Consider the following 26,053-nt stretch of genomic DNA (forward strand, 5'->3'; position numbering starts at 1 on the left):
CGACAGGCCCAGCTGTACCGGATAGGGACGCAGGTAGACATTTAGTACTACCAGCGAGTAGCCGGCAGGGAAGGTAAGTAACAGACACAAAATATCAGGGGACTTTGAATCTATGGGCTTTGCAGAGCAACCTAAATGGGTTGCAACCCAAACAACTAACCCCCCCGAAGGTCTGCCCCTGGCGCCTTGGACCGCAGGAACAGAAAAAGATGCATAGCCCGCCCTCACTGGAATGTGCCGTAGCCATGTTTCTTGAAATAGACAAATATCATAATTGTCCATTAACTCTCCCCACTCAGGGTCAGAGAGTTTGGACTCCAATCCAGCCACATTCCAAGACCCTACTAGAGGTCTACGTGTAGGAGTACAGAGGGAACTGGCCACCAAGGGGAGAGAGATGGGGGAACATTGGGAAGTAGTATGCTCAAGGGGGCCCAACTCAGAGCGCCCTTCCGTGGAGCTATTGTTCAGAAGCAAAAAAGAGGTGGAAGTGAGTCCTATCCCGGTGCCAGGTACAGCCAAGGAGAGATCCATCTCCACACCATGGCCATCCCTGCCCAAACTCCCCCTCGTATGCATGTGCCTTCCCTTGTTATGCCTCAGGGATAGTGGTCAATCCTCGGAACTAAGCACATCAAAACGGTTGACAACCGGGATATTGAAGTAGGAATTATGAGAAGCTTGGTGGAAGTAGGGTAGTTCCACGGGGTTCAGACCATTGGGATGGGGGTAAAAATACCCCAGGTGACAAGTGTCAATGGAACCAAGTTTAAACTTCCCGCCCAGATCCAATATATGGCCGACTACTCTGGGGTCCCTAAAATTAATTAGGACACAATCCCCACCAATGTCCTTTGGTCGAGTCCCTAGCCAGCTAACCCTGCGAACAAAAAGGATCTCCCCTCTACCAACCCCATTCAATGGTCTATTTTTAGACAACCAGTGGATGACTTTGTTTTTTAGTTCGTAATATGTTTCCCCCTTAGCATTTGTTAATGGAGGAACTCCTGTAAGCACGATCACATAGGGTGATACCTCGGGGGGGAGCTGTACAAGGGGAGAGGAATCAGCCAGGCTCCGTGGAACTGAAATCCCACCCAAATTAAAGGGAAGCCTACCCCCACCAGGGGTCCGTGGAATAAGATCCTTATTACGGTGGGACTGGTCACATGCTGGTGGAACAATTGAAACTCGGGAGATAATCGAGGGCATAGGGGGACCAGCAGAGAGAGGAGGGGGAGCTGGCAGCGCCAAAGGTGGCTGGACTAAAACAGAAGGAGTAGGGTACGAGGGGGAAATAGACTGACCCTGTAGAGTGGGATTGTTAATCGTGGCTTGGGTGCCAGCACCCTCCATACTACCAGAATTATGCAGTAGATCGTGATTTGGCTGCTTCTTCCCAATACCTTTAGTATTGATTAAGGATACCAACCTGTCGATCTTAGATGACAGGGTTTTTAAAAGAAGGTTTAGGGAGTGGTCTATATGCGACTGTAGGTCTATTAATAAATCAGAAGCCCAGACCGGTGGGTTAGAAATGGGAGGGTGTTGGGCCAGAACTGGAAGGGCAGGCCTAGCTGCAGAGGGGGCAGGATGTATGCTCCTTTTTTTGGTTTTCTTTTTTTTTTCCTTGGCTTTACCTGCTTCTTGGGGGCCACCGTGGAAACCAAGGAGGATGATAATGGGCCGACTTCCGCTTGCTCAGACTCGTCTAGTATCGCCTGTGCACAAGGTAGGTGGGTAAAGGAGGGCAACATAGATGACATATCTTCCATGTCCACCTGATTTAAAGATGAATCAGCCAAGCCGTCAAAAGGGGGTGCCGTAGTAAATGCAGGGGTAATAGACAGTCGTCTTTCCGTGTTTTCAATGGCTGTAGCAACCACCCCAATTGTTTTCTGCAGCATTTTATCTATAGCTGTAAGACTTGGAAGCGGCGGATTTGAATTCGCTAATTGTCTAGTTATAGGGCGACTCAATGAGGGTTTAGAGTGTTTCCCCATAGTTCAGGTGCAGCCTAACAAGCTGGTATAGTGTGGGAAAGAACCCCTATACAAAGAGATAGCTAAAAACGAAACAGTATTTATTAAAAGATAGAGCACTCTATGCACAGCTTATGGCTGAAGCTACATATAAAAACAGAAATCAAATAACCAGCGGAAAATAAAAGTCCAGACCAACCCGGTGTCCGCGGCCAAGAGTTATGGCCCAGCCCGGCCTCCTTCGGCCTATGACGGGCAAGGACGGGCCCGCCCCTGGCCCAGGCTTCGCCCGGGCGCCGCCCGCGCGCGTCCCGCGCTGCAGAGGCACCAGACGTGTTATGTAGGGCTCAGGCGCGCTCTGGTGACGTCGGGCAATGCACCGAGCCCAGGTGGAGCTGGGAAATGTAGTTGTTAACAGCCGTTCCCCTCACGGCGGCGAAGAAAGTAGCTTGGGGCGGGAGAATTTCGCCCGTTATGCACAGCGTTCCCTTCACGGTGGTGAGTAAAGCACACACTCACACTCCAACCAGTTTAAGCGCGTCCCGCGCTGCGGAGGCACCAGACGTGTTATGTAGGGCTCAGGCGCGCTCTGGTGACGTCGGGCAATGCGCCGAGCCCAGGTGGAGCTGGGAAATGTAGTTGTTAACAGCCGTTCCCCTCACGGCGGCGAAGAAAGTAGCTTGGGGCGGGAGAATTTCGCCCGTTATGCACAGCGTTCCCTTCACGGTGGTGAGTAAAGCACACACTCACACTCCAACCAGTTTAAGCGCGTCCCGTGCTGCGGAGGCACCAGACGTGTTATGTAGTGCTCAGGCGCGCTCTGGTGACGTCGGGCAATGCGCCGAGCCCAGGTGGAGCTGGGAAATGTAGTTGTTAACAGCCGTTCCCCTCACGGCGGCGAAGAAAGTAGCTTGGGGTGGGAGAATTCGCCCGTTATGCACAACTTTCCCTTCACGGTGGTGAGTAAAGCACACACTCACACTCCAACCAGTTTAAGCGCGTCCCGCGCTGCGGAGGCACCAGACGTGTTATGTAGGGCTCAGGCGCGCTCTGGTGACGTCGGGCAATGCGCCGAGCCCAGGTGGAGCTGGGAAATGTAGTTGTTAACAGCCGTTCCCCTCACGGCGGCTAAGAAAGTAGCTTGGGGCGGGAGAATTCGCCCGTTATGCACAGCGTTCCCTTCACGGTGGTGAGTAAAGAACACACTCACACTCCAACCAGTTTAAGCGCGTAATTTCCTAATCCAGGAATATGCTTAGCTCAGAACAACACATTCAGGCACACCTCAACATCAACTCTCAGCAATCTCAGCAACCAGCGATCAAATTCTGTAATCTTATTAATCACACTCACCACCACCTCATGATCAATCAAGAAAGTCAAACACCTGTTGGGAAGCTCACATCTCTAAAGCACCACTGCTAGCAATACTGGAAAGAGTTCCAGAAAAACAATGCCATGTTGACGTGTCCTCTAGTCAGTTTTCCAACTCAAGACAATCCATTCCAATAAAGTCTGAATCCAGCAGCACCTGAGGTGTTTGAGAATATTCTGACAACCCATTCATACAGGTGCGGGACAATCCATGTTGTAACTCTATTATAATTGTCAAGAAATCACATCCAAACTCTCATGTCTTTTATTTATATTTCCCCTTGGATGTGGCTTAGATGTGCCTTCAAGGCTAGATCTATGTCTCTACAGAACACCCTCCCTAGTGCTATCACAATACAGGCAAAGTTCAAGTGGCCTTGTATCTATTGTAGCTTCTGGAGTTCGCATGTCAGTCTCCCTAGTACCTCCCAGGGTCGCTACGTTGTGCACTGGCAGCATGGAAAGCATCGCTACTGAATCAAACTCGATCTCCCAGAAAGTCATTGTGGTGGCAGGGGTCTCTATCCTCTCCTCTGCCGGTGGCATTCCTGGTCCCCCATCACGTGTTGCATCATTGTCATGAGCCTCGCACACTCTCCCTGGTCTCCTGCTCTGTCTACAAAGAGGGAGTCATCCAGGTAATTAGTCACTTGTTTGGACTCAGGCAACAACCTCACTATCCGTTTAAAGAATGCACTGAAACATTTGAAAGCTGAACAAGCCACAGAACAGCCCATAGGCATGGCTTTGTGTATATAATAGGCTCCCTCAAATTGTATCCCCAGTAAGAGAAAATCCACTGGGAGCACTGGCAGTAGGCAGAACGCCAACAGGATGTCAGCCTTTTCCAATCTAACCTTTCTTCCGCAATATCTAACTAGCCCACCACATTATCCAGGTACTGTACTATACAGTCCTCTTTTGCAATAAAGTCCTTCAATGTTTCTCCTACAGACCAAGATAGGTGGTGTATTAACCTGAATTCTCCAGGTACTTTCTTTGGAACAATTCCTAGTGGGGAAATCATTAAGGTTGGCAGTGGCATGTCCCTGAACAGGTCTGCAATCCTGTATGCCTGTATAATTTCTGAAGTTTTCTATGCACCACCACCTCCATCACTGAGTGGATTTTAATAGGTCTGTCCAGCGCATGATATGGAATACTAAAGTCTTCTGTGAAACTGTTCTCCAGTGCCTCTGCGGCTGCCCTGGTTGGATGCCTTTTCAGCCACAGGGTCATCTCCTCTATTATTGGAGTTCTGCCCCTTTCCCACTGGCCCCTTTGTGTTACCTTAGTCTCTACCATTGCTGTGTGGGCCTTGCCCGATGAAACATTGTAAGAGTGGGTGTATCCTATTGCATCCTCTCTGTCAGCATCCCCCCAGTCCAAATCGATTCTGGACATGCCTCCGATGCCCTCTCTTGGAGGTGCCTGCTCTGCACGTGCAGCTTTCACCCGCCAACATGGCCTTCTGACTTCTGCCGGTGTCGAGTCCAGCTTCATAAGTTCAGGGGCCTCACCAATTAGCACCTCCTTTGGGCCTGCTCTTGCCCCTCCATGCAGCCTGTGGGTCTCTTCCTGGTCTCTTGGGGACCCTGTTCTCCAGCTGCTGCCTTCTTTCTCTGTGTTCCTCCTGGGCCTCCTGTGGAAGACCATGGCCCTTTTCTGTTGGGGCCCAACCTGCAGCCAATATTGGCCCTCAAGCACCCTTTGCCAGTCCAGGAGGGTCCACCAATTTGCCTCCTTCAGGGGAGGCACCTCCGCTAAGGCAGAGGAGCATCGCCCCACTGCTTTAAAGCAGTGAAAAGTAAAAATAAAATGATAATAATGTCCGTCCATTATTATCATTATATTTTTACTATTTTAGTTGCACTGCAGGGTGAGCAGTCTATATATCGACTTTTTAATATCGAGGGACATAAATATCGAGTCAAAAATATCTAATGTACAAAATATCGAAATAGATAATATCGATGTGAAAAATATCGTTTTTTTTTTTTTTATTATATGTCGATGTAAGTAATATCGTTAGTAATAATATCGACACGTGAAAATATCGTTATTGTGTGTTTAGTAAATATTTTGAAGTTGTTTGTATAAATAGTTAAAATGTATATAATATGAGAAATATTTATATTGTTTTAGGGGCGGGATGTTGGGTTATAGGGGATAAGGGTGGGGAGTGTTTTAAAAAAGTTAATTTTTTTTTTAATATATTGTAAAATTTAATTAGTAAATTTTATTTCAAATTTGAAATGTATATTTAATTTTAGGAGCGGGATGTTGGGTTACAGGGGATAAGGGTGGGAAGTGTTTTAAAAATGTTTATATATTTTTGAATTCTTACAAAAATTTATTTAGAAATTTTCAAATAAATTTAGAATTTTAAAATTATTTTTAGGAGTGGGATGTTGGGTTATAGGGGATAAGGGTGGGAAGTGTTTTAAAAATGTTTATATATTTTAGAATTTAAAAAAAAATTATTTAGAAGTTTTAAATTACATTTAGAATTTTACAATTAATTTTAGGAGCGGGATGTTGGTTTATAGGGGATAAGGGTGGGAAGTGTTTTAAAAATGTTTATATATTTTGTAATATTTAAAAAAAAATATTTAGAAATTGTAAATTAAATTTAGAATTTTACAAATAATTTTAGGAGCGGGATGTTGGTTTATAGGGGATAAGGGTGGGAAGTGTTTTAAAAATGTCTATATATTTTTTAATTTAAAAAAAAAAATATTTAGAAATTGTAAATTAAATTTAGAATTTTACAAATAATTTTAGGAGTGGGATGTTGGTTTATAGGGGATAAGGGTGGGAAGTGTTTTAAAAATGTTTATATATTTTTTAATTTAAAAAAAAAAATATTTAGAAATTGTAAATTAAATTTAGAATTTGACAAATAGTTTTAGGAGCGGGATGTTGGGTTATAGGGGATAAGGGTGGGAAGTGTTTTAAAAATGTTTATATATTTTTGAATTAAAAAAAAAATTATTTAGAAAATTTAAATATAATTTACAATTTTACTAATAATTTTAGGAGCGGGATGTTGGGTTATAGGGGATAAGGGTGGGAAGTGTTTTAAAAAAGTTTATATGTTTTAGAATGTTTAAAAAAATTAATGTAGAAATTGTAATTTTAATTTAGAAATTTAAAAGTAATTTTAGGAGTGGGATGTTGGGTTATAGGGAGTAAGGGTGGGAAGTGTTTTGCAAATGTTTATATATTTTTTGGGATGTTTTTTAAAAAATATTTATAATTTTAAATGTAATTTAGAAATTTAGTTAAAATTTTCGGAGTGGGATGTTGAGTTACAGGGGATAAGGGTGGGAAGTGTTGTAAAAAATTATTTTTAATTTTGAATATTTAATAAATTTAAATTGAAATTTGGAATAAAAATATATTTTTTATATTATCTTTTAGGAGTGGGATGTTGGGTTATAGGGGATGAGGGTGGGGAGTGTTTTAAAAAATTTGATTTATGTATGAATAATTTGTATACAAAATGTAGAAAATTATAATAACATTTCGAATGTTATATTTAATTTTAGGAGTGAGATGTTGTGTTATGGGGATAAGGGTGTGGAGTTTGATAAAAATGTGTAAAATGTTGGTAATCTTGTATAAAAAGTAAGTATAAATTTTGATTTTGATTGTACAATTTAAATTTTTTTTGGGGCTTGGGACATTGGCTTATAGGGAATAAGGGTGGGGAGTGTTTTAACAATTTATTTGAAATTAGTAATATTGAGTCATTTATATTAAAAATAAATATATTATAATATAATATTTAGGGATAAATTTTAGATTGGGGATTTGGAATTGTAGAGGATAAGTGTGGGTATTGTTTTATGTAAATTTTTTAATAATGATTAAAACATATTTTTTTTATATATTTATATTTATATATTTGTATTGCAATTACAGTAATTAAATACATATTGGAGTGGGAATATAACATTAATTAAGATTAGTATACATGATCTAGTGTAATTAAATATATTTATGAGTGGGAATACTAAATTAATGAAGTTTAGTGTTTTGCACCTACCATAATTAAATATAGATTTGAGTCAGAATAGTAAATTAATTAAGTTCACTGTCCAGCACTTATCTTAATTAAATATAGACTGGAGTGGGAATAGTAAATTAATTAAGTTCATTGTCCAGCACCTACTGTAATTTAATATAGGTTGGAGTGAGAATAGTAAATTAATTAAGTTCAGTGTCCAGCACTTATCTTAATTAAATATAGACTGGAGTGGGAATAGTAAATTAATTCAGTTCAGTGTCCAGCACATACTATAATTAAATATAGGTTGGAGTGAAAATAGTAAATTAATTCAGTTCAGTGTCCAGCACATACTCTAATTAAATATAGGTTGGAGTGAGAATAGTAAATTTATTAAGTTCAGTGTCCAGCACTTATCTTAATTTAATATAGACTGGAGTGGGAATAGTAAATTAATTAAGTTCAGTGTCCAGCAGCTACTCTAATTTAATATAGGTTCGAGTGAGAATAGTAAATTAATTAAGTTCAGTGTCCAGCACTTATCTTAATTAAATATAGACTGGAGTGGGAATAGTAAATTAATTAAGTTCAGTGTCCAGAACATACTCTAATTAAATATAGGTTGGAGTGAGAATAGTAAATTAATTAAGTTCAGCGTCCAGCACTTATCTTAATTAAATATAGACTGGAGTGGGAATAGTTAATTAATTAAGTTCAGTGTCCAGCACCTACCCTAATGAAATATAGATTGGAGTGAGAATAGTAAATTAATTAAGTTCAGTGTCCCGCACTTATCTTAATTAAATATAGACTGGAGTGGGAATAGTAAATTAATTAAGTTCATTGTCCAGCACCTACTGTAATTCAATATAGGTTGGAGTGAGAATAGTAAATTAATTAAGTTCAGTGTCCAGCACTTATCTTAATTAAATATAGACTGGAGTGGGAATAGTAAATTAATTCAGTTCAGTGTCCAGCACATACTATAATTAAATATAGGTTGGAGTGAAAATAGTAAATTAATTCAGTTCAGTGTCCAGCACATACTCTAATTAAATATAGGTTGGAGTGAGAATAGTAAATTTATTAAGTTCAGTGTCCAGCACTTATCTTAATTTAATATAGACTGGAGTGGGAATAGTAAATTAATTAAGTTCAGTGTCCAGCAGCTACTCTAATTTAATATAGGTTGGAGTGAGAATAGTAAATTAATTAAGTTCAGTGTCCAGCACTTATCTTAATTAAATATAGACTGGAGTGGGAATAGTAAATTAATTAAGTTCAGTGTCCAGAACATACTCTAATTAAATATAGGTTGGAGTGAGAATAGTAAATTAATTAAGTTCAGTGTCCAGCACTTATCTTAATTAAATATAGACTGGAGTGGGAATAGTTAATTAATTAAGTTCAGTGTCCAGCACCTACCCTAATGAAATATAGATTGGAGTGAGAATAGTAAATTAATTAAGTTCAGTGTCCAGCACTTATCTTAATTAAATATAGACTGGTATGGGAATAGTAAATTAATTAAGTTCATTGTCCAGCACCTACTGTAATTCAATATAGGTTGGAGTGAGAATAGTAAATTAATTAAGTTCAGTGTCCAGCACTTATCTTAATTAAATATAGACTGGAGTGGGAATAGTAAATTAATTCAGTTCAGTGTCCAGCACATACTATAATTAAATATAGGTTGGAGTGAGAATAGTAAATTTATTAAGTTCAGTGTCCAGCACTTATCTTAATTTAATATAGACTGGAGTGGGAATAGTAAATTAATTAAGTTCAGTGTCCAGCAGCTACTCTAATTTAATATAGGTTGGAGTGAGAATAGTAAATTAATTAAGTTCAGTGTCCAGCACTTATCTTAATTAAATATAGACTGGAGTGGGAATAGTAAATTAATTAAGTTCAGTGTCCAGCACATACTCTAATTAAATATAGGTTGGAGTGAGAATAGTCAATTAATTAAGTTCAGTGTCCATCACTTATCTTAATTAAATATAGACTAGAGTGGGAATAGTTAATTAATTAAGTTCAGTGTCCAGCACCTACCCTAATTAAATATAGATTGGAGTGAGAATAGTAAATTAATTAAGTTCACTGTCCAGCACTTATCTTAATTAAATATAGATTGGAGTGGGAATAGTAAATTAATTAAGTTCTGTGTCCAGCACTTATCTTAATTAAATATAGACTGGAGTGGGAATAGTAAATAAATTTAGTTCAGTTTCCAGCACCTACCCTAATTTAATATCGTTTGGAGTGAGAATAGTAAATTAATTAAGTTCAGTGTCCAGCACTTATCTTAATTAAATATAGACTGGAGTGGGAATAGTAAATTTATTAAGTTAAGTGTCCAGCACCTACTCTAATTTAATATAGGTTGGAGTGAGAATAGTAAATTAATTATGTTCAGTATCCAGCACTTATCTTAATTAAATATAGACTGGAGTGGGAATAGTAAATTAATTAAGTTCAGTGTCCAGCACCTACTCTAATTAAATATAGATTGGAGTGAGAATAGTAAATTAATTATGTTCAGTGTCCAGCACTTATCTTAATTAAATATAGACTGGAGTGGGAATAGTAAATTAATTAAGTTCAGTCTGTAGTGGGAGTAGTATGTTAATTAAGTTTGGTAAATAGCAAATATTAGAATTAAATATAGAGTTGAATAGGAACAGTTAAATTAATTTGTTTTAATTTACAATAAATCTGTAGATTTTAGTTTTGGTTGGATAAAAGATAGAAGTTATATCAGAATGCAAATTCCAAATTTTTGTATAAAATAGTAGAAAGGAAAATAAGATTTGTTTTATAGTTGTTGGAATGTATATTAATTAGAGAGAAAATATTGTTTATTATTACGCATATTATAATAATTAAATCATTGAAATAAACATGTAATAAAATAATTAATATTTAACATTTGTATTATTGTCATAATTTGTTTATAATGGATATATATTTGTTTAATGTATATTTTGGACATTAATATATGAACAGACAAAATAATAAAAAAAAAACAATTCTGATTTTTATAGCTGTTTAATATTTTTAAATTTATATTGTGTACTCTCAATATTTTTAGACTTTATTTGAATTTATAAGAAATTGTATGTTTTGAAATATATGATAAATATATTTTAATTATTAATATTTATATTAGATAATTAATATAGAAATTGTTTACATTTTAGAATATTTCTTTTTATTTTTAGTTTTGGTATGTTGTAGATACAATATATTAATTATATCATGTTCATCCATTTTTTTTGGTAATATATACAGTTTTATTATTATATTAATAAATATATTTTATTTATTATATTTATTTTTATACGTTAAATAATTTTCACATATATAAAAAAAAAGGTATTCTTTTTGAGTATTTTATTCTAATGTTTTACTAATTTTTAAAGTAATGTGTAATGTTAAATAAATAGTTAGGGCATTTATTGGTATTTTTTTAGTTGTTATGTTTGTTTGGGTCTTTTATTTTGTAACCGCTCGCTGTTGTTTTGGGTTATTTTGGTAGAATCCAGGTCGCGGTCGGGAGCTGTTTCGCGTTTGAGAAGGTAAGAGTTATTTTCTTTATTATTAAATAGTTTTAAGTGTTTTGTGGAAGTAGTAATGTTGTAATAAGTGTGTATGGATTGATGTTTTATGAGGTAAGGGGGGTTAGTAATAGTTTGTATACGGTTTTATAATTTACGTTGTGTTCCGTGTTTGCGGCTTTGTTAGTGTTTTGGTATTTCGGTGTGTTAAAGTTTTATAGTGTTTGAATAATGTTTGTAGTGATGTTTTTAGGTGCATTATGTGTGTTTGTGTGTGGGTGGGAATGTTTGTTTCTCTTTTGTAGGTTTTACGGAGAAGATATTTTCGTTGGTTTCAAACACCTTATTTTTTTTTAAGGAAGTGTGTATTAGTTGTGTTTACTAATCTTCATTTTACACTTCCTTTATTGTTCGGGTTTCCAGGAGCGGTTATTTACCTTTTTAATATTTTTCGGGATTTTTATGGTTAATGGATAGTCGTTTTTTTGCGTAGACGTTTTTTAGGAAAAACAGTTGTATTTTTCCATTTTATTTGGATTTCTTTTTGATACCTATGGATTTTGAACTACCTGGATTTATTTGGAAGGAATGTTATTATCCCATTGGAGCAACTACACAGGTAAGTTCATTTAAATATTTTAATTGTGGGTGGGCAAATCTTATATATTTAATATTGTTGTTGTGTACTTGGTTTGTTTAATTATGTTGTCTAAATATATGTAGATATAAATTATTTATATATTTTAGACAACATAATTAAATATGTGATATAATAAAGTGGTTTATTTATGTTGTGATAGTTGTTTTAGTAGAATTGTGGGTTAATATTTTGGAAAGGGTTTAGAAGAGAGTTTGAGCTATTATATTTAAGTACTCAAGTCCTCTTGTGGATGGGTATAGCTGTACCTGTTGTTGTAGGTAATTATACATTTGAGTAGTTTGTCTAGATTGTTTTGGTTTTAATTGTAGGACAGATTGTTGCATTCTTAATTCTTGGAAACTTTGTTCCTTTTGTATGGCAATTAGTAGTTTTTGTAGTGTTGGAGTTGTTCTCCCAGTAGAAGTTAGGAATGCATTATGCCAGCCCTCGACGGCGTTGTTAGTTTTGGCTTGTCGGTTGAGTGTACTTACATATACATTCCACCAAGGTATTTGGAACTTGGGCTGACGTCTATGGCCTGATCTGTGTAGTCTCCCCACCCAGGTATCCTCAAAATAATCTAAGAGGGGAGATAACTTTACTTCATTTTGTTTGTAGAATGGACTTTCTAATAAAAGATTGTAATGTTCTGCAACATCTGTGGTTGGTACATAAGCTAGGGCTGTTAGAAGTTTTATTTGATGTGCAAAACTTATGTTAGTGGCATATTCTACACTTAGGTGCCGATTACGATCCGGTAAAAAATTTCCCCGTGCGACTCGTATCCGGTCTTTTTACCGTACGAATCGTACAAGTGCCGTACGAGCTGGCAATCACGATTCGCATGGTAAAAAGTCCATACGAACCGCATTGGGAATCACTCCCCACACGTCCTCGGGTCGGAAAATGTGTCCGACACGTCCTCGTACGATTTACCGTACAAATGGGAAAGGTGAAGTCCGACCGAGGAATCACGATCCATCCCGTGCGTCCGAGGTTACAACCGGATGGAAAAAACACCGTCCGCACCGAACTCCCATAACAACCATGGAGACGTGCCCGCATACGCGCCGACCCCCCCAGCCCCCGTACGTACGCGCCGACCCCCCCCAGCCCCCGTATGTACGCGCTGACCCCCCCCAGCCCCCGTACGTACACGCCGACCCCCCCCAGCCCCCGTACGTACGCGCTGACCCCCCCCAGCCCCCGTACGTATGCGCCGAACCCCCCCCAGCCCCCATATGTACGCGCCGAACCCCCCCATGTACGTTCGAGTCGAACCCCCCCGTGTACGTTCGAGTCGTACCCCCACCCGTGACGCGCTGGGGGTACGCACCGTACATACACGGGTGGGGGTACGACTCGAACGTACACGGGGGGTTCGACTCGAACGTACACGGGGGGGTTCGACTCGTACGTACACGGGGGTACGCACCGTACATACACGGGTGGGGGTACGACTCGAACGTACACGGGGGGGTTCGACTCGAACATACACGGGGGGGTTCGACTCGAACGTACACGGGGGGGTTCGACACGTACACGGGTGTACATACAGGGGGGTTCGGCGCGTACGTACGGGGGCTGGGGGGGGGTCGGCGCGTACGTACGGGGGCTGGGGGGGGGTCGGCGCGTACGTACGGGGGCTGGGGGGGGGGACGGTGCGTACCGGGCCACCTACTCTGGTCGATTCGCGCCGTACTTCGCTTTTCCGGCACTTTTTGGGTGCCGTGAAAATATTGCCGTCCGGACTGCTGTCGGTTCGAATCGTAATTCCTGGGTCGTGAAACGCTGCCTGAAAGCGTACCGACGTCAAGTCGCAGCATTCCCGGATCACATTCGTATGTATATTTTCGTCGGTCGGTGTTTTTTACGATTCGTACGGAAATGGTGTTTCCGTGCGAATCGTAATTCCATGTTTGTAAAGTTTTACGACCGGGTACGAGTCGGACGGGGAAAACGCTCCGACCGACGGTTCGTACCCGGTTTTTACCGGATCGTAATCGGCACCTTAGTGAAGATTTTTGTAAATGGTACAGTTTTAGAATGCAATTTATCATGGCTTGCTCAAAGTCTATGATAATTCTTTGAGGGTAAAAATCATTTGATTCTTGTTTTAGTTTTCCTAGCATTTCATTATATGTTGTGTTTTGTTTGTTAGGTAATAGTGCATAAATTAAAGGTATGGAAGTGTTGTGATATTGACCGTGTATTGTGTAAAGCTGGTAGAATGGTTTTGGGCATATTGTAAAGGTGCCATCCATCATCCATGTTTGGCATTGTTGGAGTTTAGTTATATTGTTTGCAGTAGCAAACATTATGATTCTTTTTTCTGTGCTTTTGTTATCAAAAAAAATAAAAGGTTCATTATTGTGGGTGATAGTTAATTCTGGTGGAATGATGATCTCTTGAAAAGTTTTAGGGGATGGTATAGTTGTCGTGGTTGCTTTTTTGGTCCTAGCAATAGTTCTTTTTATAGAAGCAATTGATGGTAATTGGCCTCTTGCTTCTTTGGGCACTCTAGGTAATAGTTCTTTTAGGATTACACTTGTAGCAGTTTGTGAACCAGTGCTTAATTCTTTGATATTTTCAAGGGTTGATCTGACTTCTATTTCAAAGAGATTGGGTGGATGGTTATGCTCTCTTGTATATAGTACAGTTGTTTCTCTTGTTGTTGCTCGTCCGTAGCATTTGTTAGAATAATATTTAGAACACTTCCAGTTCACTTTTCGGTCCGTCTGCTTTTCTTGGGTGTATGTGTAACCCATGTAACACAATAGGAATTTTCCTTTCTGCGAAGTTATAAATGGGCTTCTTCTGTCATCGTGATGTGTTAGAAATCTGGAAAAAATGTATATGAAAATATATGCAATAGTACTTTATATATTTCTATAAAAATAGGAAACAAAAAACTTTTTTATATATACTTACCAAGGTGCCGATTACGATCCGGCAAAAAAATTCCCTGTACGACTCGTATCCGGTCTTTTTACCGTACGAATCGTACAAGTGCCGTACAAACTGTCAATTACGATTCGCATGGGAAAAAGTCCATACGAATCACATTGGGAATTATTCCCCACACGTCCTCGGGTCGGAAAATGTGTCCGACACATCTTCGGACGATTTACCGTACAAATGTGAAAAGTGAAGTCCGACCGCGGAATCACGATCCATCCCGTGCGTCCGATGTTACAACCGTATGGAAAAAACACCGTCCGCACCGAACTCCCATTGCAACCATGGAGACATGTGCCCGCATATGCGCCGACCCCCCCCAGCCCCCGTATGTACGCGCCGAACCCCCCCAGCCCCCGTATGTACGCGCCGTACCCCCCGCCCCCGTATGTACGCGCCGTACCCCCCCAGTCCACGTACGTTCGAGTCGTACCCCCCCAGCCCCCATACGTTCGAGTCATACCCCCACCCGTGTATGTACACCCGTGTACGTGTCGAACCCCCCGTGTATGTACACCCGTGTACGTTCGAGTCGTACCCCCACCCGTGTATGTACACCCGTGTACGTGTCGAACCCCCGTGTATGTACACCCTTGTACGTGTCGAACCCCCCGTGTATGTACACCCATGTACGTGTCGAACCCCCCGTGTATGTACACCCGTGTACGTTCGAGTCGTACCCCCACCCGTGTATGTACACCCGTGTACGTGTCGAACCCCCGTGTATGTACACCCTTGTACGTGTCGAACCCCCCGGTGTATGTGCACCCGTGTACGTTCGAGTCGTACCCCCACCTGTGTATGTACGGTGCGTACCCCCAGCGCGTAGCACTGTACATACACGGGTGGGGGTACGACTCGAACGTACACGGGTGTACATACACGGGGGGTTCGACACGTACAAGGGTGTACATACACGGGGGTTTGACACGTACAAGGGTGTATATACACGGGGGTTCGACACGTACATGGGTGTACATACACGGGTGGGGGTACGACTCGAACGTACACGGGTGTACATACACGGGGGGGTTTGACACGTACAAGGGTGTACATACACGGGGGTTCGACACGTACAAGGGTGTATATACACGGGGGTTCGACACGTACACGGGTGTACATACACGGGTGGGGGTACGACTCAAACGTACGCGGGCAGGGGGGGTACGGCGCGTACATACAGGGGCTGGGGGGGTCGGCGCGTACATACGTGGCCTGGGGGGGGTACGGTGCGTACCGGGCCACCTACTCTGGTCGTTTTGCACCGTACTTCGCTTTCCCGGCACTTTTTGGGTGCAGTGAAAATATTGCCGTCCGGACTGCTGTCGGTTCGAATCGTAATTCCTGGGTCGTGAAACGCTGCCTGAAAGCATTCCGGATCACATTCGTATGTATATTTTCGTCGGTCGGTGTTTTTTACGATTCGTACGGAAATGGTGTTTCCGTGCGAATCGTAATTCCATGTTTGTAAAGTTTTACGACCGGGTACGAGTCGGACGGAGAAAACGCTCCGACCGACGGTTCGTACCCGGTTTTTACCGGATCGTAATCGGCACCCAAGTGTTTTTTGTTGTATTTGAATGAAGATGTTCTTTGTAGACAAAATGCTGTTTAGTTGATGTAGTCTCTGAAAGTTAAAGAACATATATTGTTTTGGTTGGTTTAGTTTTTTAAGTGGGGTGGTATTGCTGTTTGGTATAGACTATATTTTTTTTGTTGAAACGTATTTTATTGTTTTACAAATTAACAACTCAACAAACATTCCCCCGCCTTCACCTGTCCCGGAAGTACCACACATTTATCATCAAGACCAATTATTCAGGAGAAGGAACAACTTTCCCACCCAGTTCTCTACCCCCCCTCCCCCACCACATGTCAATGTACCCCCGTCCCCTACCCCTCTTACTATGTTCCCCTCCTCCTTAATAAATAAGATGCAGGAGTCCAACCTCTCCCTAAGCAAACAGAGCCTTCCCTCATGCCCAGTGGTATAGACTAAAGGTGTTAATTTATACAGGTTTTTAAAAATTTAAAAAAGAGAACATGGATTTGTTTAGGGGTTTAGGATGTTTTGGGGTTTGAGTAGGATTTAATTAATATTTTATAAAGTATTTTGATAGTATACTTACTTTTTAGTGAGTCTTTTCTGGCAATCTTCAATATTTTCTTTAGCTGTTTTGAGTAATATCTGTAGTGGAAACATAAAGAGATGGAATATATAAGTTAGTTATTTATTTGAGTAAAGATAAATTAGTGTTTTAGTTTAATTTGGCAGTTTAGTTAGAAAAGATTATTTACTTACGTTTTTAGAATAGTAGTAGGATGTAGGTTTCTTCTGTTTAGCAGAGTTTCTTCTTCGTTCAATGCTTTGGTTTAAGGCACAGTAGAAGACTTGTTTTAATTGGTTTATATAGTGGTTTTAAATTGTTTCTTGAATGTTATTGGTTGTTTTCTGTATGTGGCTTTTCTATTGGATGGTTTGAATTTTTTTTAGTTAATTGGTTTCCTTTTATGGAAAATGCTAAGTAAGAGTATATTTAGTTTTAAAGGAGGAGAGTTTAAAATAATTATATATAAAAAGATTGTTTATAATGTGTTGTAATTTTTTTAAATGTGTTCGAAATGCCAATGTGATAATTATTTCAGTGTTTTTTTATTATGTTGTTAAATATTGAGATCGTTATAAATGTTATGTTTATGTTTAAGTAGAATATCATTTGAAAATGTATGTTTTCGGAAAATATAGTATTTATGTTGTTTAAAGTATTGGTTTTATTAGTATTAGAATTGTCGATATATTTAAAAAAAAACCGATATTATTGATGTCTATATTTTGGTTATCGATATTTGTGACATGTGTTATATTTATTTACTTATGTCGATATTTAGTATTGCGATATTTATGTGTGCGATTTTTGTGTGATCGATATAATTGTATTACGATATTGTAGTGTCGATATTAGTGTAGTTTTTTAATTAAGTATACAATGTCGATAATTTTGATGTCGATATATTTGCTGCGATATTTGTGTAGTTCGATAATGTGTCTTTCGATAATATGTCAGAGATCCGCACTGCAGTGCATTCCCAATGATAGGGCAGGGCACGCCTCCACTGACGTAGAGGCCGGAGGCAGAGTGGTGGCTGCACCTAAAGTGTGCATGAAAGTTTGACCGGCCATCTCAGCCAGGCAAACTGTCATGCGCACTCTGCATGTTCTTCACAGGAAGTATTATACAGCCTTAGTGGAGAACATGCCCAGCCTGCAAGCCCCTGTCTGAGCGTTGAACCATGGCGCTCAGACCAATCACAATGTTGTTTTAGATAGCATTGTGATCGGTCAAGGGATTCTGGGAGGCTGGGTGCTTCTTGGTGGAGAAGACCATGGGGTCCGTGACTTCCAGGCAAGTTTTCTTTTCTTTTTTCTTCTTTATTATTTTTAATTCCCTCCGACTTCTCCCCTCCGACTTCTCCCCTCCGCTCCCTGACCCCCGCCCCCCACACCCGTTTGGTAACAGCCGCTTTTGGATGCATCATGTGTGCCGCTGCTGCAGCAGGCTCTCCCAGTGGGCCTTCTGCCCTGCTCCCACACAGTGGGGGTCCCACTGCTATCTTTTCAGAGGCTTTCCACCGCCTCCAGTACCTCCCCCCTCATTTGAGGCACAGTTGCTGCTGCATGCTCCATCTTCTTGTGCAGAGCTAAATGTAATCTGCCTCTGTGCATGGGCTGGCAATGAAGGGACAGAGTGGCCCGGGCACCAATGTCACTTGCATGCTGCGTGTTGGTCCCTGTCTCCTGCCAACTCCCTTCACATAGAGAGCGGTTCCCACTCCTCCACGAGGGGCCCACTTTCTTCAGTATGCTGATCTGTAGTAGTGAGTAGATACGTCCAGAGCATTACAAAACTCCTAAAGATAAATAAGTATATCTAAAAAAAGAGCTGAGGACAGCAAATACAGCTAGCTGCACTTCCCTACATGGGTGAGGGGACATTCTGCTGCGCCTTGAAGTCCCACTGCTTTTCTCATGGCCTCCCTGCTGCTGATGCAGCCACAAGGAGAAGATCTTGGCTGCCTGCTGTTCTGTATCCTTCAGTGCTATTGAGGGCTGTTCGCCTCTCTTCATGGACCCTCTCTCTTTTTTTTAATTTTTATTTAATTCAAATCCATTGAACACATATCAATATACTTTGATCCATACATAAATAATCCTTCAAAAACACATGAAAGAAATCCACATACTATGAAAAGAAAAAGAAGGATTAATCCATCATCTTCGCTAACTAATTACAGCCAAGATCAGACAGTTAACTCATATGTTGTATCATTGTATCCCATATCTGTATACCCCGCCTTTGTCGTTTAGGTGATTTCAAGCGCTAAAGGCTATATTAAAGATTAAAAATATTATACAATTTGGCCCTCCACATCTCAAACGAGGGTGCATCTTTCGGAGGCCAACATGAGGCTATGCATAACCTAGCCACCGCAGCAGCTATAAATATCATATATCTAAATTTGTATTCTTGTTGGTCATTTGAGACCTTACCCCATATCCCCAATAACATCATTTCTTTTGTTATATGAATTGTGGTCCTGTGACTTCTGACAGAAAAAGATCTAATTGTTGTTTGAGTTGTAAGAGTGCAGTACAGTCATAAAACACATGTACAATGTCAGCTCTATCCATGTTACATCTGAAACACTTCCCATCATTGTTTCCATCCCATTTCATCATCTTCTCTGGTGTATGATATAAATCAAATATAGTCTTGAAATGTTGTGCTTTCAAATTTGCTGACACAAGTTACTTCCCTGCAGTTCCAATCGATCTCTGAATAAACTCATCAGTCTGCCCTAATCGTTGAGACCATTTAGCATCTTGAGCAGCCAAATCGTCCAATTGTACCTCAATTAACAAAGTATAAAGTGCCCCTATCCTTGCCCTCTTTCTAATTGCCTCCACTATTGGTGACACAAAAATACCCTCGTGCAAATGATGTTTAATTTAAAAATCCCGAATTTGTAGATATTTGAAAAATTCTTGCTGCTGAAGTCCATATCTATCAACTAGCCCTGCGAATGAGTCTAATACACCCTCCTCAAATAAATCATCTAGCTGTCTAATCCCCTTAAATCGCCAACCCAGCATTTTATAATCCCGGAATATAGCAAGGAACGTAAGAGTAGAATTAAGCGGTGTATAATAGTGAAACTGTGGAATGGCTACCTTTTTTTGCACTATTTTCCATATTTTATATGCTGCAATCATAACCTTGAACCGTGTTGTTTTTTTTTTGTAGCTTGGCTCACAAAATTTTACTAATACATTTCTGGCCTCCTCCCCTAACAACAACTGATATATGGACGGAGCTTCTGTGACAGGTACATCCTCTCCAGTCAATAAAATCTGCATATTTTACAATAGGCAGACATAGTAATAAAAAAAGAAATTAAGGGACCGACCACCCCCCCTTTCTTATGGTAACATCATAAATTTGAATGCTCTCTTCGCTTTTCGCTGTCCCCATAGAAATCTATCCCATATAGATTGCACCCTCTGTAGATGTTTTTCCGTTAGTTCTAGCGGTACCGCCCTAAAATAGTAAAAAGGACTATTGATGGACAGAATGCAGAACAATGTCATACATTCACCCCAGTACAGAGATCTGGGCCTAAATCCATGGTTTCTTTGCTCACCATGCCATTCCAGTTTGGACCCAGCCATATGCAAATCAGTCTTGACCCTGTGCCCCAAGGGAACAGTCCAGCCCTAACTGACAGGCATCCTGGCTGAAGAGGTGTGAAACCCCGAAACCGGTCCTAGGATGCTTGTTTCCGGTCCAGGGAGGACCTGGCTTGGCAGTTCGGGCTGGACTGTTCCCATGAGGCACAGAGTAAGACTGATTTGCATATGGCCAGGTCTAAACTGGGGTGGCATGGTGAGCAGAAGAATAATGGATTTAACCCAGATCTCTTGACTGGGGGTGAATGTTTTGAGTTGTTCTGCATTACGTCCATCAATTGTGTGTCTATTGCTTTCTTGCCCTAAGTACGCCAGGTATGCCCAGACGTGGGTCCTGGGCTCACTGTGCCACTGGAATCAAGCTATCCTGGCTGAAGAGGGGTGAAACCCCGAAACCGGTCCTAGGATGCTTGTTTCCGGTCCAGGGAGGACCTGGCTTGGGAGTTCGGGCTGGACTGTTCCCATGAGGCACAGGGTCAAGACAGATTTGCATATGGCCAGGTCTAAACTGCGGTGGCATGGTGAGCAAAAGAATGATGGATGTAACCCAGATCTCTTGACTGGGGGTGAATGTTTTGATTTGTTCTGCATTCCGTCCATCAATTATGTGTATTTTGCTAAAATAGTAAAGTACTTTGGGGAGAACAATCATCTTAAGCACATTACGCCTCCCCACCAATGTGACATTCCAACCAGTCCAACTGCTGCTTAACCGAGAGAACTATGTTGCCCCAGTTTACCTCTATCAAATCTTGCAACGACATTCTAATTTTAATTCCTAAGTATCTAACTTCATCAACTACGCGTACCTCTCCTGCGCAAGCCAGACTAGTACACACTATCTGAGTTTTGGCCGAATTTAATTTATACCCAGAAACCAATCCAAATTCTTCAGCCAACCTTTCAATCTCCTTTATTGCTTGTGCTGAGTCATCCAAAACTACTGCTATGTCATCAGCATAGGCTAGGACACACCACCTCGAATTGGCCACAGTTTATGGATCTAATACCCTGACTTCGTTCTAACATAATCAAGAATGGATTTATATGGATGGCGAACAACAGCGGGGAGCAGGGATATCCCTGCCTTGTTCCCCTACTAATATAAACTTGTTGTGATTCCCTACCCATCACACAAATCCTCGCTTGTGTTGACTGATACATGCTTTGAATCGCCCTAAGGTAACCCTGACCAAACCCTATCCTCGGCATAATACCATATAAAAATGGCCAGGAAACGCGATCGAACGCTTTCTCAGCATCGAGAAATATCAAACCAAATCTTCTATTATATACATTAGCATAGTCTATTAAAGTAATCACTCTTTGAATATGGCTAATCGTACTTCTACCGGGTAAAAATCCATGCTGGGATATGGAGACCAAAGGTGTAATCACTTGCGCCAGCCTATTAGCTAATATATTAGCATAAACATTTCCATCAGCATTTAACAGAGATATTGGTCTATATGACCCAGGTATGTTCGGGGATTTATCTTTTTTTTAAAACACAACTATATTAGCCTCATCCCATGATGGGGGCGGGTTTGCAGCCTGAGCTTCTTTAAAAACTTTCAGCATGTCATTTTTCAAAACTTGTAAAAGCAGTTAATATATCTCAAGTGGTAATTTATCAGGACCTGAAGCTTTCCCATTTGCAAGCAACCCTAGTGCCTCCTCTAATTCCTCCATTGTTATTACCTCATCTAGTAACCCTTGTTCTGCTAAACGTAACCATCTCGGATCCATTTCTTGACAAAAATTCTCAATATCTTGCTCATCAACATCTGTATGCGTTTATAATTTTTGATAAAATTCAAAGAAGACCCCCAAAATACCTTTTTCTGTTGCAACCGTATTACTGGCCGCATTGGTCATACTAAGTATTCTCTGTGAAGAATGCCTTACTCTTAGTCTCTGATCAAGTCATCACCCCGCAGCTTCTCCATATTCATATTGATCCTGTTTGTAGGTCTCATATTGCATAGCAATAGCCTGACACCAAATCACATTTATTTTGGCCTTAGAACATGCAATCTTATTATGAAAATCATTGCAGTCCCGCCCTTGAATAAACACTTGTACCAACTCCTGTTCCCCATTCCTTAGCTCCCCCAAAAGTCACTGCATTAAAATTTGTCCTTGTTTCTGTTGGGCCAGTCCATAGCTAAATGCTTTACCGCGTATTCCCACTTTTAAAGTATCGCATACTATAGGGCTAGAGGTGGATCCCCTATTGACTTCCAAACATTGTCCTGGCCATGTAACCATATGCTCAATAAAAGCTTTGTCTTTTAATAATTTCCTGTTAAATGTAAACGCCCTTCTAGCCTTCAAATGTCTTAGTCTATGTAAATCTAACAACAGTGGACCATGATCTACCGGGGCCATACCTGCATTCTTGCTCCAACAATATACGCCCTAGACATAAATACATAATCAAGTCTCACCAATTTCTGATGAGGATGTGAATAAAAAGTAAATCCTGAGTCTGAGTCATTTAGGGTCCCCCATATATCAACTAACCCATGATCCCTCAGCAGTTGTCGTAAGGGTCTAAAAGCCTTGGGTTTTCAACCCATATATTTATAATTGTTTCCATCCAAAGTGTGAACCTTTAAAATCCCCACAAAAAATTTACGGAGTCAGCCAAGTAGCCAACTCTACATTTAAGATCTCCAGTATAACCGCTTTGTCAAAGTTTGACCCATAAACTGTACAGATTGTGTATTTGGTCCCATCAATAATACATTCAACAATCGCCCATCTTCCATGGTTGTCAGTTTTTATCCTACCCGTCCCATTAATCCCACCTCGTACCAAGATGGCAACTCCCCTACTAGTAATGCTCTGCATGGTTGCGGCCAGAGGTGTGTATCCAAGCTCCTCCATCACTTTACGTTTTGTCCAGGGTATATGCGTCTCTTGAATACACAAAATATCAATTAAAACGAAGATCTGCAGCTATCCTACGCCTTTTATTGTTGTTATTGAGACCACATACATTAAATGAACATATACGTACCCCACTAGCCATCAATTATCCCTATGTCTATCCAGAATTGCATGGCTCCTTGCATGGCTCCTTCCTGAGCTTGGCTGTACCCAATTAAACAGAATATATATACCAAACATATTTTTACTAGGGATTGATTTGGTATTTTTTACTACCCCCCTCCCAAACCTTCCCAACCGCATGTCCTACCCCTGTCCCCCCCACTCAACACCCTCGTGCCCACCGCTAACCCCGGTCCCACCCTCTCCCCTTTACACAGGCAAAAGGGCTAATAGCCCTAGCGATGGAGATTGAGTGTATCGCCCTGCGTTCACCGATCCCCCAAAAATTGGACCAAATTCTCTTACCCTACAACAAAAACCTTTTAACCAATCTAAGAGCATTACTTATAGGTCGAGAATCTGATCACAGAGACTGCAAATAATCTTTTGCTTGAATCTCAGAGGTAAAAAAACGTGTTTAACCCTTATAGAGAACTTTCAGGGTAGAAGGGTTTAGTCAAAAAACCTGTGCCCCCTCTCCCTGAAATGGGTAATCAGTTGGCGCATCTGCCACCTTTTCTCTACAGTAGAATGACAATAGTCCGGTCTGACAAAACATTGGGTGCCCTTTCCCTCCCTCTTTCTATCTGGACGTGCCAAATCATATAGCGCCTGTCTCGCCAAAAAATTGTTCAAGGAAATCAAAATCGCCCGAGGTCTCTGTTCAATTTGTCCTCCTTTCACCACTTGTTGCTTAAACGGAAATCTATGTGCCCGTTGTATCTCCACTGTCCAATTCCAATCCTTTGATTCAGGGAAGGCCTCTTTAAATAGTTGAACCACAAATTAACGAGCATCTTGACCCTCAATCCCCTCCGGCACTCCCAATATTCTAAGATTGTTTCTGCTGAGCCTGTTTTCCAAATCAACAAGTTTGGCCTGGACATCATCCTTATTAGCATTCATGGCTTCTGCAATACCCTTCTGAGTCTCCATTTGATCTTCCAAAGCTGAGATTCGCGTCTCAGCTTCAGCCATTCTTTCAGTAAAGTCTTTGCAGGTTTTGGCCAATCTTCTAACGGTATTTTGAAGCTTTCGACAAGCCACATGTGTTTTCAGATTTTCCGAGCGGGTTTCCTCCCTATGGTCTGACAAACATCTATGATATTTCAGCGGGAGGTTTCCCGCTCGCCCCACCAACTGCTTAATTAGATCGATTAAGGCCTTCAGGGGTTGTTTCACCAGACGAGGAGATATCCCACTGAGGAATCTTCAATGCTTCTACCCCAAACTCTTCTTCATTAATTACTGTTTGTTTGCACGCTGTAAAAACCTTTGGGTTCTCCTCCTCCAGAACAGTATTATTCTCATCACTACCAGCACTTATTGATGACCGCTGCAGTGAACCATTATTAAATCCTAGATCACCATCTTCATCAGAAATAACAGAAGGTTCGGAAAGAGAAAAAAACTTCTCCCCAGAATCAGACTCTTTATTAATGTCATTACCCCTGTGAGTAATGCCCACTCCACCCAGCTCCACTGATTGCAGAACTGTATTATCATCATTAGAGCTACTTATAGCTCCTGAGGACGCCTTTTCACCAGAGTGTTCAGTGTTATTATCGCTTATACCTGGTTCTTTATGCCTCTGTTCTGTTTCCTCCAATATATTATTAGACACTTGCAATATGGTCGATTTCTTCCTACTTGCACCTTGAAATATCTGTGGAATTTTCCTACCCGGTTCATGATCGCTGTATTGCTGGGTATTCACTGCCAGGGAGTGGGCACACTTGCACACTAATACTTCAACCAACCGACCCAACGCCAATAGTCTCGGCTCCCGACTCTCAGCTCTCCGACTCCTCCTGTCGGCGCTGCCAATCCCGCTCACCGGCCTCGTTAACAATCCCCGGTGCACTCCACCTTACAGCGGCGGCAGGAGAAGTAAATATTACTGCCGAAAAGTCTGTATCCGCTCCTTTTCCACCACCACAAGTGTAGGCTTCTTCCGAGGAAAAAAGAAAACTCCGCTTTCAGACCGCTTTCCGACCGGAATTGCCGCTTGTCAATCCACAGCTTGCAGTCTTGCCGGTGTTCACTGCACGCCTCCTTGTTTTACTGTTCGCCACGCTGAGCACCGGCTCACCTCTTCAGCGGCCACCACAAGCAATCCCTGTAGGTAAGCGTACCAAACACTCCTCAAGCACCAGTCCAAAATATCGAATAACCCACATAAAGAAAGGGTTTTCTCCGGTTGATTTCCTACATTCTTCTATCTTATCATCTCAGCAAAATTTAAGGGACGGGTGAACTGACACATGAGCCTCTCACACATACGTCCAGCCCGTGGATGCCATCTTGCCCCCTCATGGGCCCTCTCTTATTAGGCTTACATCATTAGCAATTTTTTCCTAGACACCAAAGGCTTGCCAGGATAACTGGATATCCAGTTTGCAGATGCCTTATGTCACAGACAATAACTGCCACAGGAGACACCTGGCCTGATTCTCGTTCTTTATCATGCTCTGCTCACAAGGTCAGAGCAAGCAGAGGAGCACAGAAGAGATGTGTGTGTGGACAGTAGGCTTGAGAGCAATGGGACGGGACAGTTTCTTGCAATGGATTGAAAGTGGTGTGCGATGTTCTTGTGCAGTATGTGAGCCACTACACTGCCCTCTTCCCTTATGCTAATACATGGCCGCTAGGTGCAGTTTGCAACGGCCGCCCATTCTTTTTTCCCATTAGGTGTCCTCAAGGCAGTAACTGAGGTCTCCCACC

This window comes from Triturus cristatus, chromosome 3_1, assembly GCF_964204655.1.
Source record: "Triturus cristatus chromosome 3_1, aTriCri1.1, whole genome shotgun sequence".
Classification (NCBI taxonomy): domain Eukaryota; kingdom Metazoa; phylum Chordata; class Amphibia; order Caudata; family Salamandridae; genus Triturus; species Triturus cristatus.